Genomic DNA, 19,529 nt, shown 5'->3' with positions numbered 1-19,529 from the left:
CACATAAATAATGTTTTCTTCCTTTTTGGTGCAGTGGTTGAACAAACCACACAGAGAAGAATGAGAATTTACTCTTCCCTTCTGTCCAAATGGGCTCCAGTATGTAATACATCTCCATCGATGATGCTCCTGGACTGGCCCTTCAGTAAAAGGCTTCCAACTGTCTACTCTTCTGATCCTGATCCTGTCAGTTCTGCCCTTTACTCAAAGTTCCATAGTTACTTCTCACTGTTACCTGCCCAAGTTTGTGGGCAAGTCCCACCCATTCCCACATCTAAATAGCACTTTCAGAAAAGCCAGACTGGCTTAGAGTCTTAGCTCCACATGCAGCACAGGAGAAGTAGGGAGACTCTCTATGCACTTTGTTTACCAGAACTTTCTTTCCATTCTTGAGATGGCTACAGAACAACAGCATTTCTTCTGTACACTTTCTATAATACCAACAGTATCTGTGTTGATAGGAGAGAATGTAGCACCAAGAAAATTTCTTTTTTTCCTTCTGTACAAATAATTCCAAGTAATAGTGAATGACAGCATTGGTATTATATCCAACAAAATTTGCAATTAAAAGGCTTAGTTTTAAGCATACTGACTTTGTTAGTTTCAAGACTTTGGGAAAGCATCTGTTGGCTTCTATTTCTTCTTTTTTTTTTAAATGGGGAATTAATTTGTTATGATGATTAGAAATAATACTTTTAAGTTCCTAGTACAGTGCCTGGACCTGGATAGGTATCCTAAAGATCTTAGTTCCTTTTATTCCATAGGTAATAGAAGGCACCCTACTTTGAGTTTGAATTTTGCTAATTATCTTTTTCCTTAAAACATTATTTTAATACATAGGCTACATTGAAGTCTGGTATTTACATATCTGCTGCATAGTTGGGGCATGTTGTTCTTTGCACCAACCTAAAGCTCCGCTTTATATCATAGACACTGTTATTTTGCAGTTGGTATGAAACATTTTGAACAAATAACAACAGTGAGCTATTGGCTGCTCTTTGAGGGTATTGGCATTTTTATTTAAAAACAAAAAAGGCTTGATCTTACTCTCTCCTTTTCATCCAGTGCAGATCATGTCTGGAAGCTGAATTTCATTAAATCAGTGTTTCTACCCAGGGACCATCTAAAACAGTCCATCTGTGGGGGCCACACCCTGGGAGATTCTGATTCAGTGGCCCCGGGTGGGGTTTCCAAATACATAACTTGGAAATACTCCAGAAGGGATTATGATGAGGATCTCTGATTAACAAGAGCCAAATTAAATCAGAGCAGAAAAAGAGCATGGGCTATTACAAAGCTCAGCAGGTTTCTCAGTATCATTCTCAATTTTTGGACTCTTGTACACAGTTTCATAGAGATGAGAATAGAATTTTAATTGAGGTTATATTTCCATGGGAACAAGAAACCCAGTGCTCCTTCACGTTCCCAGTCATATCTGTAAAAAGGTATCCTATTGTTCACTCCAAACTGCTGCAATGCAGCAAACACTACTAAAATTAATTTACTGCTTTACATCGCCTATCATAGGATATGGCTTTCATATTTGTAATTGTAGAGAATGATGTATCTCTGCAAGATTTTCCATTTCCATGGGTTATCCTCACAGACAAAGAATTTTAGAGCTGATGTCCACCATTCTGATTTTACAAGTAAGGAAATTGAAAACTATGGCGAATAATGATTTTGCCTACAGTCACACAGCTGGGTGAAAACTTTTTTTTGCTTTTTTTAGTATGCTGTATGTAACTAGCTCTTGTTTTTCTTGTTGGGTAGAGAACTGAATATATTTTATAAAAAGTAGCAAAAAGAAAAAATTAATTGTCAAAGCACAATAGAGCTGTCTGCAAACTTCAAAGAATCTGAGATATTTATTATACTCCACAGTTCATAATACTTTGTTTCCTTTATTTTTCTACATATCCTCTAATTAAACTAAAACCTATTGTCATCTTGTGAAGTTTAAAGCATAATATAATACTGCTCTGTTTCCTCTAGTCATAGAGAAGAACAACACCTTATCAATCACAATTCACTCACAAGGAAGTAGGAAGAGAAGCTTGATTTTTTAAAAAATCATTCTGTTTGTGACCAATATGTGAAACCTGTAAAACACACATAAAGTAATAAGTGGAATGCTTGGTTTTTGGAATCCAATTTACTTTTGTCTTTCACAGACATTCTCACAAAATGCTTGTTGGAGAATGAGTTGTAAACAAAACAGATACAAATGTTAATATCTTCTTTCTTTGTTTAGTTTTTACTTAATTTTGTGTATATTGGAAAAAAAGTTCATATTCTATGTATTGATATTTAAAAAAACCCAATATAACAAACACCTGTGAAACTATCACCATCATAAGAAGTAGAAAATTACCATTATCTTTGAAACTCCTTCTCTGTCCTACACTTTATTCTATTCTCTCTCCTTTTTCAGAAATAACAAATATACCAAATTTGGGCCTTATCATTCTCTTTATTTTCTTAATAATTTTACCAAGTATGTGCATATTTTTAAAGTTTATATAATAGGAACCTTACCATATATGTTCTTCTATTGCTTACTTTAATAATTCAAAATATATTCCTCATTTCCTATCATCTTTTTGCAGAGTCCTGTTTCATTCATTTTCACTTCTAAAAGCATTACTTTAAATTTACTATAACTTATTTATTTTTTCTATTAGGTAGGCATTTACTTTATTTCATTTCTTACTATTATATGTGGTGCTTTTCTAGTCATTCTTGTCCATGCTCGATGTGCACGTGCAAGATTTCTTTAGGGTGTATTTACGTAGGAGTGGAAACACTGTATCCTTGGGACATGTGCACTTAACCTTAATAGATATTACGGGTTTGTTTTTCAAAGAAATTATCGTAATTAACATACCTTGCAAATCTGATGAGAGTTCTTATTGTTCCACGGTAGGTGGGAATGACAACTTATCATATTGCAGCTTTGATTTGCATTTCCATGATTCTAATGAGACTAATATATTATCAAATGTTTTTTTGTCATTCCTGCTTCCACCTTTTGCAGATTCCTACTCAATTCTTTTATCCACTTTTTTTTTACACTGGGGTGTTTTTCTTTTTAAAAAGTAATTTATTAGAGTTCTAAGTATTTTACGTATTTTAATTTCTTGTCAGTGGCAAATATATTCTAATATATCTATTGATTTTCAATTTTGGGAATGAGTAAAACAGTTTTTAGTTTTATTGTAGTTGTATTTGTCAATATCTTGCCAAATCCTTCTTGGGTCTTACCATAAAGGTGCTTTCTTAAATTTTCTTCTAAAATTGTTATAGCTTAGCTTTCATTTTTAGTTGTTTTCAATGAAACAGGAAGTCTCTAAAAAACTGAAATCAATTATTTATAAAAAAGGAAAATAATCTGGATACTTTCAGAGAAATAAATGGAAAGTGGGACTTTGAAAAGGATATTTTGTTACTAAGACTTAGGCTTCAAGTAGTTGTCAAGAACATCTTAATATTATAGGGTTGATTTAAAAACAAGACCTAATATTTTGAGATAAATTTGGTAAGGAAGAATTATAAGTATTGATGCTAACACAGAACAGCTATGGAATACTCATTGACTGGTTTTTCTCATCAAAACTACTCCACATCCAAAAAAAAAAAAAAAACTACTCCACATCCCAAATGACTATCATATTTTGAAGCAGAATATTATGTAAAATGAGTATATGAGAAAGGGCTAAAGATGTCCCTTGAATTTCATGGGCATTTCTTAAACATGTATGGATTACTTGATTGATTTAGACTTATAGACTTCTGGGATCTATAATAAGGGGCCTTAGAGAAATATGAGTCCACTCTATGATTGTACAGAAGAGTGAACCAGGCACCAGGGAAGTTAAATAAATTGCCCAAAGTTATACAATAGTTTAAAGACAGAGTGAAAGCCTGAGTCTATGTCTTCTACTTCTTAATTTGTTACTTGAAAAAATTGCTCTACGATCCTATCATCATGAGGTGGAAAATTCTGGATGATCTAGATGTTTGGTAGGAAAACTTTCTGTTAATATCCTCTCTGAAACTGTGGGATGTGCATACATCTCAATTGCCATGTAAGGGAGAAAGCATAATTATTTATTTTTAAGTTTGCTTCTAGATCTCAAACCAGATAGTAAGTAGCTATGTCTTTAACTGAATATATTGTTAGTTCTATTTTCAGATATGACTGAATTTTCCCAAAATCCACAAAGGAAGTTGTGAATCAGAGCATAAAGAGAATCAATAGGGTGAGTCTTTGGGGATTAAACATGCAGAGATTTTGGAAGCAGATTATTTATTCATTATTTATTCATTGCAAGTCCATTAACTAAAAAGCAGATGTGGAGACAATATGATGACTAAGTTCATGGTGACTTATGAGGATAAACTTTATTCTTTCACGCTACCATGGATCTGATGCCAGGAGGGGACTTTGGAGACAGAGGAGTGAGTCATCAAGGCAGTTCAAAGCTTCCTGAAAAAGTCAGAATATTGTAATGCTGTCATTTATTTGGGACTTATTATGGAACTATTGCCATATTGTCATTATTTTATTTTTATTTTTTCAGTGATAATGACTTTAATACTTTCTAAGGGGTACTGACACAGAACTGGAGGCATATGCAAGTAAAGCACAACCTTCTTGCTTGGTTCCTCTTATACTTGTAGGATTCCTCTTTTGATACTGGGATTGAGCATATTTACCCTACATCAATCTGGTTCTGGCAGAGTGACTGTCAAATGTAGAACTGCTTTTTCTGCGATGATTTTACTGACAGGTTCATAGAACTGTCTATATTTCAAGAGTCTGAGCATGATGTGCATTCTTAGAGTCAACAAGTTTTTACTGATCTACTGTTTGTGCTTTCACATATTCTACCTTATTTTTATTTTATTTTTTAAAGTTTTTATTTAAATTCCAGTTAGTTAACATACAGTATATTAGTTGTGATCCAACATTTCCATACAACACCCGATGCTCATCACAGCAAGTGCATTCCTTATTCTAAAATCTTATAAGCACTGCCTCAATTTAAAAATAAAGGCATGCTAAATTTTCTCAAGTTCACAGAGCCAGTAAGGGGCAGAAATGGGATTTGAATGTGAGGATTTTAGTTCCAAATTGTATCTCTAACAATGTGTCAAGCTACTTTTAAAAATGAGATGCCAGTAGGACCAATTATTGGCTTATTTTTTACTCAATTTATTTACTAAAAACAAAAGCAATTTTGCCCATTGCTCTCACCCTACCCCTGCCCCTTTGTCCAGCAACCACCAATTTGTTCTTTGTATCCATGAGTTTATTTTTTACTTTTTTTTAGATTCCACATATAAGTGAGTTCATATGATATTTGTATTTTGATTTCTTTTGATTCATTTCACTTAGCATAATGCCCTAGAAGCCCATCCATGTTGTTGCAAATGGCAAGATTTCATTATTTTCATGGCTGAATAATATATAAACATATCATCACGATTTATTATCCATTTGCCCACTGATGGATACTTAGGTTGTTATCATACCTTAACTATTATAAATAATGTTCTCCTTCATTTGGGGAATATAAGTAATAGTGAAAGGGAATATAAGGGAAGGGAGAAGAAATGTATGGGAAATATCAGAAAGGGAGACAGAGCATAAAGACTCCTAACTCTGGGAAACGAACTAGGGGTGGTGGAAGGAGAGGAGAGTGGGGGGTGGGGGTGAATGAGTGACGGGCACTGAGGGGGGAACTTGACGGGATGAGCACTGGGTGTTATTCTGTATGTTGGTAAATTGAACACCAATAAAAAATAAATTTATTTAAAAAAATGAACACAGGAATGCATGTATCTTTTCAAATTAGTGTTTTTATTTTTCTTCAAATAAATACCCAGAAGTGGAATTGATGGATCATATGGTATTTCTATTTGTAATGTTTGAGGAACCTCCATACTGTTTTCTATAGGGACTGTACCACTTTACATTCCTACCAATTCCTTCACAAAGACTCAGGAGAGTGCCTGTGTGGCGCCCTGGTGGTGGTAGCCTGACAAGAATCTTCTTTCTGATTGCCATGGTCCTGAGTCCTGTGGGACCCACGTATGCAAATCCCATTGGTCACTAGGGTCAGGCAATCAAGGAGCATCCCCTGGGCATCAAATGCAAAAACTGGGGTACTAGACATAAAAATCAGGGGAACCGATTTGTGTGAAGGTCCTCTACAGGAGACACTGGCAGCCTGCAGTGTGGTAGAAGGTAAGCTCAAAGACATCACCAGCCCTCTGAGGTCTCTGGAAAGGATATAGTCAGGCCCAATGCATGTTTAATAAGAAGCCTACCACTGAAGCCACAATCTTGATGGCTAGTAAACAGGCCTCCTTTATAGAAAAACTGAGCTCCTAAGGCTATTGCTTCTTGCTATGCCTTGGAGGTGGTTATTAAGAAAAGTTTCTCCATTGGTTACAGTTCTGTGGGCTCCATAAGCATAAGCCACACCAGCTAGAGCCAGGCCATGTGTAGAAGTGACACACAGAGTTGCTCCTCTGACAGCAACTGCAGAAACTGGAATGCCGGACAAGGGTATGAGCTTCTTTCTGGGTGGTACTGGTTTTTGTAGTCCCTTGGGACAGGGCGTGCAAGCCCCTCTGGCCTCCAGAGACAGGCCAATCAAGCGCTGTCCCCTAGGCGGCAGCACAAAGATCTGCGTGCAGATGCCTGTAAAGGCTCCCTTACAGGGAGGCACTGGTGCTCTGGAGCATGGCAAAAGGAGCACGTGATCATGGCATCTGTGTCTCCCTCTCACAGAGTGTTCCAGCAGGCTCCTTGGTGTGTGAATTGCGTTAGATGCCTGACTCTCAGATCCACCCTTTAATATAAGCAGGTGAGCCTCCTTCACCTTAAGTTTGGGTGCCATTCGCTGGCTCAGAGCTGGGCTTCGTGTAGGATGAGTTCAAGTGTGCAGGCCCTTGAAGAGCTGTTAATGGATCTCTAGTCTTGGGGTCTCAGGATGCAAGCCCCAGTGGTTTTGGAGGTTTCTCATGTGCATGTCTTAAAAGTTGGGGTGTTTGTTTTTTTTTTTTAATTTTTTTAAATTTATTTATGATAGTCACACAGAGAGAGAGAGGCAGAGACACAGGCAGAGGGAGAAGCAGGCTCCATGCACCGGGAGCCCGACGTGGGATTCCATCCCGGGTCTCCAGGATCGCGCCCTGGGCCAAAGGCAGGCGCCAAACCGCTGTGCCACCCAGGGATCCCCAAAAGTTGGGGTGTTTGATGTGGGATTTGAATCCTTGGTTCTTGGGGAGAAGCTCAGGTTTTTAAGTTCCCTCCTGGTCATTGGTCGTCATGTTGGGGGTGAGGTGGAGTTAATGGCGAGACTGTGTCCCATCCTCTCCTTGCTGCTTCAACCTGGTTTTCTTCTAGTTTGTTCTATGCGTAGTTGTCAGTCAGGGTTCAGATGTTTTAAAGAGGAAATTGTTTCATGTGTGACTGTAGACTCTGTGCCCATGGGAGGAGGCAAGTTTGGGATCTTACTAAGTTGCGGTCTTAAACTAGAACCAAATTATGATGTATTGTGACATTTTAGTCTCATCTTTCAGAAATTTTGTAAACAAATTCTCTTCAGAATGACAGACCAGTTCACATGACGATGCTGATGCCAAATACCAACCATCCTGATTGATGGAAAGAAGGAAATTAATTGAATATTTGTGGGATAAACCAACATTTATATCATTATTTCAAATGCCCATAATGTTATTTCTCTCTCTTCTTTTCCAACAAAAAGCACACAATTCACTTTTCACATAAATATAGAGTTTTTCCCACTAGTTTTTTATCATCCTATTTGGACACCCTCGCATGAAGGAAATGCCTAAATCAAGACATAGATATAAATTAAGGTTATCCTAGAGAAACCAGGATGTATGACCTGAGCATCAAGGGATTTTTGCCTTTTCCTGAGCTGGGTTACAACTTTTAGTCTCTAATTCTGCTGGGATTCTTAGTTAACTTTCATGCTTCCATCCTCTCCAATGTAAATGAAAGCTCCTTAAGGTCAGTTACTAGGTTTTATAAATCTTAGCATATATTTTTTGGGGGGTTCTTTTTTCTTTATTTTTTTTAATAAATTAATTTTTATTGGTTTTCAATTTACCAACATACAGAATAACACCCAGTGCTCATCCCGTCAAGTGTCCCCCTCCGTGCCCGTCACCCATTCACCCCCACCCCCCGCCCTCCTCCCCTTCCACCACCCCTAGTTCATTTCCCAGAGTTAGAAGTCTTTATGTTCTGTCTCCCTTTCTGATATCTCCCACACATTTCTTCTCCCTTCCCTTATATTCCCCTTCACTATTATTCATATTCCCCAAATGAATGAGAACATACACTGTTTGTCCTTCTCCGATTGACTTACTTCACTCAGCATAATACCCTCCAGTTCCACCCACGTTGAAGCAAATGGTGGGTATTTGTCGTTTCTAATGGCTGAGTAATATTCCATTGTATACATAAACCACATCTTCTTTATCCATTCATCTTTCGATGGGCACCGAGGCTCCTTCCACAGTTTGGCTATTGTGGACATGGCTGCTAGAAACATCGGGGTGCAGGTGTTCCGGCATTTCATTGCATCTGAATCTTTGGGGTAAATCCCTAACAGTGCAATTGCTGGGTCGTAGGGCAGGTCTATTTTTAATTCTTTGAGGAACCTCCACACAGTTTTCCAGAGTGGCTGCACCAGTTCACATTCCCACCAACAGTGTAAGAGGGTTCCCTTTTCTCCACATCCTCTCCAACATTTGTTGTTTCCTGCCTTGTTAATTTTCCCCATTCTCACTGGTGTGAGGTGGTATCTCATTGTGGTTTTGATTTGTATTTCCCTGATGGCAAGTGATGCAGAGCATTTTCTCATGTGCATGTTGGCCATGTCTATGTCTTCCTCTGTGAGATTTCTCTTCATGTCTTTTGCCCATTTCATGATTGGATTGCTTGTTTCTTTGGTGTTGAGTTTAATAAGTTCTTTATAAATTTTGGAAACTAGCCCTTTATCTGATATGTTATTTGCAAATATCTTCTCCCATTCTGTAGGTTGTCTTTGAGTTTTGTTGACTGTATCCTTTGCTGTGCAAAAGCTTCTTATCTTGATGAAGTCCCAATAGTTCATTTTTGCTTTTGTTTCTTTTGCTTTCGTGGATGTATCTTGCAAGAAGTTACTGTGGCCAAGTTCAAAAAGGGTGTTGCCTGTGTTCTCCTCTAGGATTTTGATGGAGTCTTGTCTCACATTTAGATCTTTCATCCATTTTGAGTTTATCTTTGTGTATGGTGCAAGAGAGTGGTCTAGTTTCATTCTTCTGCATGTGGATGACCAATTTTCCCAGCACCATTTATTGAAGAGACTGTCTTTCTTCCAGTGGATCGTCTTTCCTCCTTTGTCGAATATTAGTTGACCATAAAGTTCAGGGTCCATTTCTGGATTCTCTATTCTGTTCCATTGGTCTATGTGTCTGTTTTTGTGCCAGTACCACACTGTCTTGATGACCACAGCTTTGTAGTACAACCTGAAATCTGGCATTGTGATGCCCCCAGATATGGTTTTCCTTTTTAAAATTCCCCTGGCTATTCGGGGTCTTTTCTGATTCCACACAAATCTTAAAATAATTTGTTCTAAGTCTCTGAAGAAAGTCCATGATATTTTGATAGGGATTGCATTGAACGTGTAAATTGCCCTGGGTAACATTGACATTTTCACAATATTAATTCTGCCAATCCATGAGCATGGAATATTTTTCCATCTCTTTGTGTCTTCCTCAATTTCTTTCAGAAGTGTTCTATAGTTTTTAGGGTATAGATCCTTTACCTCTTTGGTTAGGTTTATTCCTAGGTATCTTATGCTTTTGGGTGCAATTGTAAATGGGATTGACTCCTTAATTTCTCTTTCTTCAGTCTCATTGTTAGTTTATAGGAATGCCATTGATTTCTGGGCATTGATTTTGTATCCTGCCATGCTACCAAATTGCTGTATGAGTTCTAGCAATCTTGGGGTGGAGGCTTTTGGGTTTTCTATGTAGAGTATCATGTCATCGGCGAAGAGGGAGAGTTTGACTTCTTCTTTGCCAATTTGAATGCCTTTAATGTCTTTTTGTTGTCTGATTGCTGAGGCTAGGACTTCCAATACTATGTTGAATAGCAGTGGTGAGAGTGGACATCCCTGTCTGGTTCCTGATCTTAGGGGAAAGGCTCCCAGTGCTTCCCCATTGAGAATGATATTTGCTGTGGGCTTTTCGTAGATGGCTTTTAAGATATCGAGGAAAGTTCCCTCTATCCCTACACTCTGAAGAGTTTTGATCAGGAATGGATGCTGTATTTTGTCAAATGCTTTCTCTGCATCTAATGAGAGGATCATATGGTTCTTGGTTTTTCTCTTGTTGATATGATGAATCACATTGATTGTTTTACGAGTGTTGAACCAGCCTTGTGTCCCGGGGATAAATCCTACTTGGTCATGGTGAATAATTTTCTTAATGTGTTGTTGGATCCTATTGGCTAGTATCTTGTTGAGAATTTCTGCATCCATGTTCATCAGGGATATTGGTCTGTAATTCTCCTTTTTGGTGGGGTCTTTGTCTGGTTTTGGAATTAAGGTGATGCTGGCCTCATAGAATGAATTTGGAAGTACTCCATCTCTTTCTATATTTCCAAACAGCTTTAGTAGAATAGGTATGATTTCTTCTTTAAACGTTTGATAGAATTCCCCTGGGAAGCCATCTGGCCCTGGACTCTTGTGTCTTGGGAGGTTTTTGATGACTTCTTCAATTTCCTCCCTGGTTATTGGCCTGTTCAGGTTTTCTATTTCTTCCTGCTCCAGTTTTGGTAGTTTGTGGCTTTCCAGGAATGCGTCCATTTCTTCTAGATTGCCTAATTTATTGGCGTAGAGCTGTTCATAATATGTTTTTAAAATCGTTTGTATTTCCTTGGTGTTGGTAGTGATCTCTCCTTTCTCATTCATGATTTTATTAAATTGAGTCTTCTCTCTCTTCTTTTTAATAAGGTTGGCTAATGGTTTATCTATCTTATTAATTCTTTCAAAGAACCAACTCCTGGTTCTATTGATCTGTTCCACAGTCCTTCTGGTCTCAATTTCGTTGATTTCTGCTCGAATTTTAATTAACTCTCTTCTTCTGCTGGGCGTCGGGTCGATTTGCTGCTTCTTCTCTAGCTCCTTTATGTGTAAGGTTAGCTTTTGTATTTGAGTTCTTTCCAGTTTTTGAATGGATGCTTGTATTGTGATGTATTTCCCCCTCAGGACTGCTTTTGCTGCATCCCAAAGATTTTGAACAGTTGTATCTTCATTGTCATTAGTTTCCATGAATCTTTTTAATTCTTCCTTAATTTCCTGGTTGACCCTTTTATCTTTTAGCAGGATGGTCCTTAACCTCCAGGTGTTTGAGGTCCTTCCAAACTTCTTCTTGTGATTGAGTTCTAATTTCAAGGCGTTATGGTCTGAGAATATGCAGGGGACGATTCCAATCTTTTGGTATCGGTTCAGACCCGATTTGTGACCCAGTATGTCGTCTATTCTGGAAAAAGTTCCATGTGCACTTGAGAAGAATGTGTATTCAGTTGAGTTTGGATGTAAAGTTCTGTAGATATCTGTGAAATCTATCTGGTCCAGTGTATCATTTAAAGCTCTCGTTTCTTTGGAGATGTTGTGTTTAGAAGACCTATCAAGGGTAGAAAGAGCTAGATTGAAGTCACCGAGTATAAGTGTATTATTATCTAAGTATTTCTTCACTTTGGTTATTAATTGATTGATATATTTGGCAGCTCCCACATTCGGGGCATATATATTGAGGATTGTTAAGTCCTCTTGTTGGATAGATCCTTTAAGTATGATATAGTGTCCCTCTTCGTCTCTCACTACTGTCTTCGGAGTGAATTTTAGTTTATCTGATATAAGGATGGCTACCCCTGCTTTCTTTTGAGAACCATTTGAATGGTAAATGGTTCTACAACCTTTTATTTTCAGGTTGTAGGTGTCCTTCTGTCTAAAATGAGTCTCTTGTAGACAGCAAATAGATGGGTCCTGCTTTTTTATCCAGTCTGAAACCCTGCGCCTTTTGATGGGGTCATTAAGCCCGTTCACGTTCAGAGTTACTATTGACAGATATGAGTTTAGTGTCATCATGATATCTATTTAGTCCTTGTTTTTGTGGATTGTTCCACTGAACTTCTTCTTAAAGGGGAGTTTTAAGAGTCCCCCTTAAAATTTCTTGCAGAGCTGGTTTGGAGGTCACATATTCTTTCAGTTCCTGCCTGTCTTGGAAGCTCTTTATCTCTCCTTCCATTTTGAATGAGAGCCTTGCTGGATAAAGTATTCTTGGTTGCATGTTCTTCTCATTTAGGACCCTGAATATATCCTGCCAGCCCTTTCTGGCCTGCCACGTCTCTGTGGAGAGGTCTGCTGTTACCCTAATATTCCTCCCCATGAAAGTCAGGGACTTCTTGTCTCTTGCTGCTTTAAGGATCTTCTCTTTATCTTTGGAATTTGCAAGCTTCACTATTAGATGTCGAGGTGTTGAATGGTTTTTATTGATTTTAGGGGGGGATCTCTTTATTTCCTGGATCTGAATGCCTGTTTCCCTTCCCAGATTGGGAAAGTTTTCAGCTAGGATTTGTTCAAATACATATTCTGGCCCTCTGGCCCTTTCGGCGCCCTCGGGAACCCCAATTAAACGTAGGTTTTTCTTCCTTAGACTGTCATTTATTTGCCTTAATCTGTCTTCATGGTCCTTTGTTTGTCTCTTTTTTCCTCAGTTTCCCTCTTTGCCATTAACTTGTCTTCTATGTCACTCACTCGTTCTTCCACCTCGTTAACCCTCGTCGTTAGGACTTCTAGTTTGGATTGCATCTCATTCAGTTGATTTTTAATTTCTGCCTGATTGGATCTAAATTCTGCAGTCATGAAGTCTCGTGAGTCCTTAATGCTTTTTTCTAGAGCCACCAGTAGCTGTAGAATAGTGCTTCTGAATTGGCTTTCTGACATTGAAGTGTAATCCAGATTTTGTAACTCTGTGGGAGAGAGGGCTGTTTCTGATTCTTTCTTTTGAGGTGAGGTTTTCCTTCTAGTCATTTTGCTCAGTGCGGAGTGGCCAAAAACAAGTTGTATTGGGAAAAGGAGAGAAAGAGAGAGAAGGAAAGAAAAGAGAAAAAGAAAAAGAAAAGAAAAAGGAAAGAAGAGAAGAAAAAGGGAAAGAAAAAGAAAGAAAGGTGAAAAAAAGGGGGTGGGGGAAGCAATCAGAAATCAAAAAGAAAAGAAAAAAGAAAAAAAGAAAAAAAGAAAAAAAAAAAAAACACGAAGGAGTATTTCTGTAGACTTTAAGTCCCTTGACTTCCCCTGGAACTGGTCCATCCAGCTGGTCTTCTGAGGGAGGGGCCTGCTGTGCTGATTCTCAGGTGTTAGCACTTGGGGGAGCTGCTCTGCCCCTGCCTGCTGCAGGGCTCAGCGGGGGTTGTTTACCCCGTGAGGCCCCGGGAGGAACAGCCGCAGTTGCTATGGCAACTCTGGAAGCCTGGATTCAGCCTCCGCAGGAACTACGGGGCTCGGGGCTCTCGGTTCTCCGTCTGCAGGGCCTGGAGGCTCCGGGGCGGGGCCGCTGATCTGCTCAGCTCGGGGCAGGAGCGTCCTCGCTGTCCTGGGCCCTCCCGGCCTCTGCCTGTCCCGGGGGGAGGCCGGATTCTAGGCTGTGTCCCGGCGCCCTGTGCTCCGGGGCCTGCGCTGTGGGATTCGCGCTCCCGCCCCGCAGCTCCCTCCCTGGAGCCGCTCCCGAGCCCCTCCGAGCTGCTCCGGCCCCGCCGTGAGCGCTGCAGCCCTTAGGGAGCTCGGCGCACTCTCCCGGGGCGCAGGTGTCTGTTAGTGTCCCCGGGAGCCCGAGGGCATCCCCGCCCTCCTGGGTCCTGCTCCACCTCCCTGCGAGCCCCTTTCCACCCGGGAAGGTTGGTGCAGCTCCTGCTCCTCCGGGACGGGGCTCTCCTGTCCTGGGGACACTCGCCCCGGCCTCAGCCCGGCTCCTCGCGGGGCCCCTCCCCCTCGGAGGCCTTTTGTTCTTTTATTTCTTTTTCCCCGTCTTCCTGCCTTGATAGAAGCGCGAACTCTCCTCACTGTAGCATTCCAGCTGGTCTCTCTTTAAATCTCAGGCCGAATTCGTAGATTTTCAGGATGATTTGAAGGTTATCTAGGTAATTTGTTGGGGACAGGTGATTTGGGGACCCTGCTCTTCTGCCATCTTGCCCCTCCCCGAGCATATATTTTCTAATTCTTTGAATACATAGTTCATGGCATTTGTTAAGGGTATGAATATACATTCGTTACTGGGTTATCTATGAATGATAGTTTACTACATACCATGTATAAGTTAAATTCTTGAAGAAGAATTTTGGCCAAATAATAAAAAAAAGGGGGTGCCTAGGTAGCTCAGTCAGTTAAGCATCTAATTCTTGATTTTGGCCAGGTCTGTATCTCAGGGTCATGAAATGGAGCCCAGCATCAGGATCTGTGCTGGGTGTGGAGCCTGCTTAAGATTCTCTCTTTCTTTCTCCCTCTGTGCCTCCCACTCCCCACAGTTAACCCAAAGAAATTCAAGGAAAGAAATCAAGGTTAACGTGTAGTTTATAAGGGAATAAACCATGAAGCTTCAACAAATAACCTCATGCAACAAATAACACATTCCTTGAAACTAGATTTACCTAAAATTAACATCATTTTTTAGTCATGCTGGACCAAAAAGACATTTCCAAAAGTGAGAAATTTATGTTTCAAAGTGATAAAATATGAGGGTCAGAGATGAATCACATTTACCCACATGTGTAAACCATACTGAAATACTCCAATTAGTTGTATTCAGAATATTAAACTGAGGCATAAAAAAAATCTTTTTTTATCGAAAGCTATTGAGTATGATGAGTGCAAATAAAAGAAAGCTGGATCTCCAGAACTAATCCTGATTACTCTTTTTCTCATATGAGTTTCTAACAAATGGAAAGGAAGGGTGAAAAGGGAAGAAAAAAGAAGAGGGGCAAATGGAGAAAGTTTATTTTGTTTTTTAACCAGTTGGTGTGCAGCAGCTCCAGGGCCAAATCACCTACTCACATTTTCTCTATTTTAGCAAAATAGATAATCTTTTCACACATGTGTATGATTTTCTTTTTCTTGGAATTTTTATTTAAATTTTAGTTAGTTAACATACAGTGCAATATTTGTTTCTGGAGTAGAATTCAGTGATTTATCACTTACATATAACATCCAGTGCTCAACACGACCCATGCCCTCCTTAATACCTGATGTAGGGAAGATGTTAGGGTTCGAAGCCAATGGCCAAAAAACAATCCTTGAGATGTCTTTGGTGCCAAAAGGTGTTTTTATTAAATCACAGGGACAGGACCTGTGGGCAGAAAGCTGCTCTGGGGTTGTGAGGGGTGAGATTACGTACCTTTAAATTAAGAAGGGATTAGGGATAGCCTAAGTCTCTAAGGAATTTTGGAAATAAGATTTCTAGGACCTTGAGGGGGCTAGCTATTGTTGGGAAAAGGTCATTTATTACCATCTAATAAAACCTCAATCATGAGGCCCTTCAGATGTATATCAGTGGGTCACATACTTGGGGGATGATTGCCAACATGTATTCTAGGGGTGGGGTAGAGATAAAGGAAGTTTCCAAAGGACTTCTTATATGTTAAAGTTGACTTATAGGGGCCTGGGCTAAAATTGGTTTTTGTTCTTAGCAAAGTGTCAACATGGAGGCAGTCGAACCACTAGGGGAATGTCACTCTGCCTGGTTCAAGGACTTGTCAGTGGGCTGTAGACAGTAAGGAAATTTAATTTAATTTAATATTTTTTCTTCCATTTTTGTTTCCCATATCAATACCCATCACCCGTGTAGACCATCCCCTACCTCTATCAACCCTGTTTGTTCACTATCTTTAAGTTGTTTCTTATGGTTTGTTTCTCTCTCTCTCTCTCTCTCTCTTCCCCCATCCCCAGTATATTCATCTGTATTCTTAAATTCCACATATTGGTCAAATCACATGGTATTTGTCATTCTCTGAATGACTTATTTCTAGCTCCGTCTACATCATTGTGAATGGCAAATTTCATTCTTTTTGATGGCTGAGTAATATTCCATTGTGTATATATATCACATCTTTATCCATTAATTAACTGATGGACTTTGGGGCTGTTTCCATGGCTTGGCTATTGTTGATAATGTCTGTGCATGATTTTCTTTCTTCAATCTGTGCCATAACTGCAGTGTTTATTTCAGCTGTGTCCCCTGGAAGAGAAAGTACATAAATTAAGTAAGGATTTCAAAAGATATATTTCATTTGATCCATTTAAAATTATTTCTTTGCTTCCACAGAATGAGAGTTACTATTCAAAAGGAGAGGAAAACATTATAACTTTAAGGTTATTCATTAAGGAATATTTATTAAAGAGCAGACAGTATCTGACTTATTTTCCAAGTGATATAGCTATTTCTACATGGCACTAAACAACCTTTTGAAAAAAGGGAGAAAAATCAGCCAACTATCCTTTTTCTCTACAAATGCAATAAACCAAAGAGCGTATTTTTGTTTCCTAAAGGATTTATTTTTCGTTGGATTGTGTGATTGGTTATTCAGTGTAGCAAAAGTTTAAATTCTTACTGGTATACCTTGCTTCTCTGAAATTACAAATTTCTTCTCTTATGGAAGATTTTCCATTAATGACAATTTAATCTGTGACAAATCTGTGACAGAGCAATCTAAAAATAATACTTAATAAGATGGTGCATTCACTTGAGAGTTTAGAAAGTTATACAAATTGAATATTTCATAATTTGCTTACTATAATGTCAACAACTACACTGACCAATCCTATTTATTTGTTTATGTCCTTATGGCATAGCACAGTATTTGGCCCATAGTAAATGATTAATCTGTCTTTGTTTATATTAAGACTTTTTCAAAATATTTATTTATAGTACAGATATTAGACCTTAAAGAACTACTGGAATATTTTATTATGAGACAATTTATTGGTTGAAGATATAGGCAGGAGTTTGGTAGGGAAAGCTACCCTCCTGAGGATTCTAATTGCAATTATTTATATATATATATATATATATATATATATATATATATATATACAAATACATATTGTCTATATGTATATAAATAAAGTCTATATATAGAGACTTTAATATATACATAAATAATAAAATTTTATATATATATATTATATATATATATATATATATATATATATATAGAGAGAGAGAGAGAGAGAGAGAGATACCTCAGAAATATTGTGGGTTTGGTTCCAGACTACTGCAATAAAGAGAGATAACTAAATTTTTTGGTTTTCTAAAGCATGTAAAAGTTATATTTAGGCTCTACAGTAGTCTATTAAGTGTGTAATAGCAGTATGTCCTAAAAAACAATGTACGTACTTTAATTGAAAAATACTTTATTCCTAAAGAATGCTATTATCCAAGCTTCTAGTGAGTTGTAATCTTTTTGTTAGTGGAGGGTCTTGCCTTGATATTGATGATCACTGACTCATTAGGGTGATGGTTGATGAAGTTTGGGTTATGGCAATTTCTTAAAATAAGACAACAGTGAAGTGTGCTGCATCAATTGACTCTTCCTTTCACAAATAATTTTTCTTCAGCAATGCTATTCCATAGCATTTTACCTCCAGTACAACTTCCTTCAAAATTGAAGTCAGTCTTCTCAGACTCTTCTGCTGCTCTATCAAATAGGCTTATGTAATATTTTGAATCCTTTATTGTCATTTCAACAGTGGTCATAGCATCTTTACCAGGAGCAGATTCCATATCAAGAAACCACTTTCTTTGCTCACCCACAAGAAGTAACTTATCATCTGTTAAAGTGTTATCATGAGACTATAGCAATTTAGTCACACCTAATTCTAGTTCTCTTGCTTTTCCCACCATATCTACAGTTACTTCTACTGATGTCTTAAGTCTCTCAAAGTCATCCATGAGGGTTGGAACCAGCTTCTTCTACACTCCTATTGATGTTGATATTTGGACCTCTTCCCATGAGTCACAAATGTACATAAAGGCACCTACAAGGGTGAAACTTTTCCAGGTTTTCAATTTATTTTCCCCAGATCCATAAAAAGAATCAATATCTATGTCAACTATACTTTATGAGATGTATTTCTTAAATAAAAGGCTTGAAAGTCAAAGTGAGTCCTTGACTTACGGGCTGCAGAATGGATGCTGTGTTAGCAGGCACAAAAACAATATTCATCTTGTATATCTCCATTAGACCTCTTGGGTAACCAGGTACATTGTCAATGAACAGTCATATTTTGAAAGAAATTGTTTTTCTGAGAAGTAGTTCTCGAGTGGGCTTAAAATATTCAGTAAAGCATGTTATAAATAGGTATACTGTCATATAGGCTTTGTTGTTTCACTTATTGAGCATAGACAGAGTAGAATAGCATGATTCTGAAGGGCCCTAGGATTTTCAGAAGGTCAATGAGCACTGGCTTCAGCTTAGTCATCAGCTGCATCAGTCCCTAATAATAATCAGCCTGTGGAGCCAGGCATTGATTTCTTCTATTTAACTATGAAAGTCCTAGTCCATCTCCTTCCAATAGAAGGCCGTTTCATTTCCACTGAAAATCTGTTGTTTAGTATAGCCACCCTAATTATCTTAGCTGAATCATCTGGAAAACTCACTTGGTGCAGCTTATATCAGCACTTGCTGCTTCACCTTGCACTTTGACGTTATGGAGACTATTTCTTTTCTTAAATCTTATGAACTAGCTTCAGCCAACTTCAAATTTTTCTTCTGCAGCTTCCTCACCTCTCTCAGCCTTCAAAGGAGTTAAAGAGAGTTAGGGCCTTGCTCTGCATTAGGCTTTGGTTTAAAAGAATGCTGTGGCTGGTTTGATCTTCTCTCCAGATCACTCGAACTTTCTCCACATCAGTAACAAGGCTATTTTGCTTTCTTATCATTCCTGTATTCACTGGAGTAGCACTTTTAATTTTTTCCAAGAACATTTCCTTTATACTCACAACTTGCTTAACCGTTTGGCACAACAGGCCTAGCTTTTAGGCTGTCTCAGCTTTCAACATGCCTTCCTCACTAAGATTAATAATTTCTAGCTTTTGATTTAAAGTGAGAGACTTGAGACTCTTCCTTTCACTTGCACATGCAGAGGCCATTGTAGGGTTATTAATTGTTCCAATTTTAATATTGTGTGTCCCAGGGAGCATGGAGGCCCCAGGAAAGGGAAAGAGGAGGGAGAATGGCTGGTTGGTGGGGCACTGAGAACACACACATTTATCAAGTTCACTGTCTCATATGGGCATGAATTATGGTGCCCCGAAACAATTACATTAGTAATGTTGAAGATCACTGATCATAGATCACCATAACAAATATAACAATAATGAAAAAAAGTTAGAAATACTTCAGGAATTACCAAAATGTGACACAGAGACACCAAGTAAGTGAA

At 38.5% G+C, this 19,529-nt stretch overlaps 1 pseudogene; it reads right to left on the bottom strand.

The window, feature by feature from the left end:
* Positions 1–17,507: 17,507 nt before the first annotated feature.
* On the bottom strand, positions 17,508–19,236 carry LOC129505219 (tigger transposable element-derived protein 1-like; annotated as a pseudogene).
* Positions 19,237–19,529: the final 293 nt, after the last annotated feature.

The sequence above is a fragment of the Nyctereutes procyonoides genome, unplaced genomic scaffold (assembly GCF_905146905.1).
Source record: "Nyctereutes procyonoides isolate TBG_1078 unplaced genomic scaffold, NYPRO_anot_genome, whole genome shotgun sequence".
Lineage (NCBI taxonomy): Eukaryota > Metazoa > Chordata > Mammalia > Carnivora > Canidae > Nyctereutes > Nyctereutes procyonoides.
The sequence above is the reverse complement of the archived record's forward strand: the minus strand, read 5'-3'. Positions and strand labels throughout refer to the sequence as shown.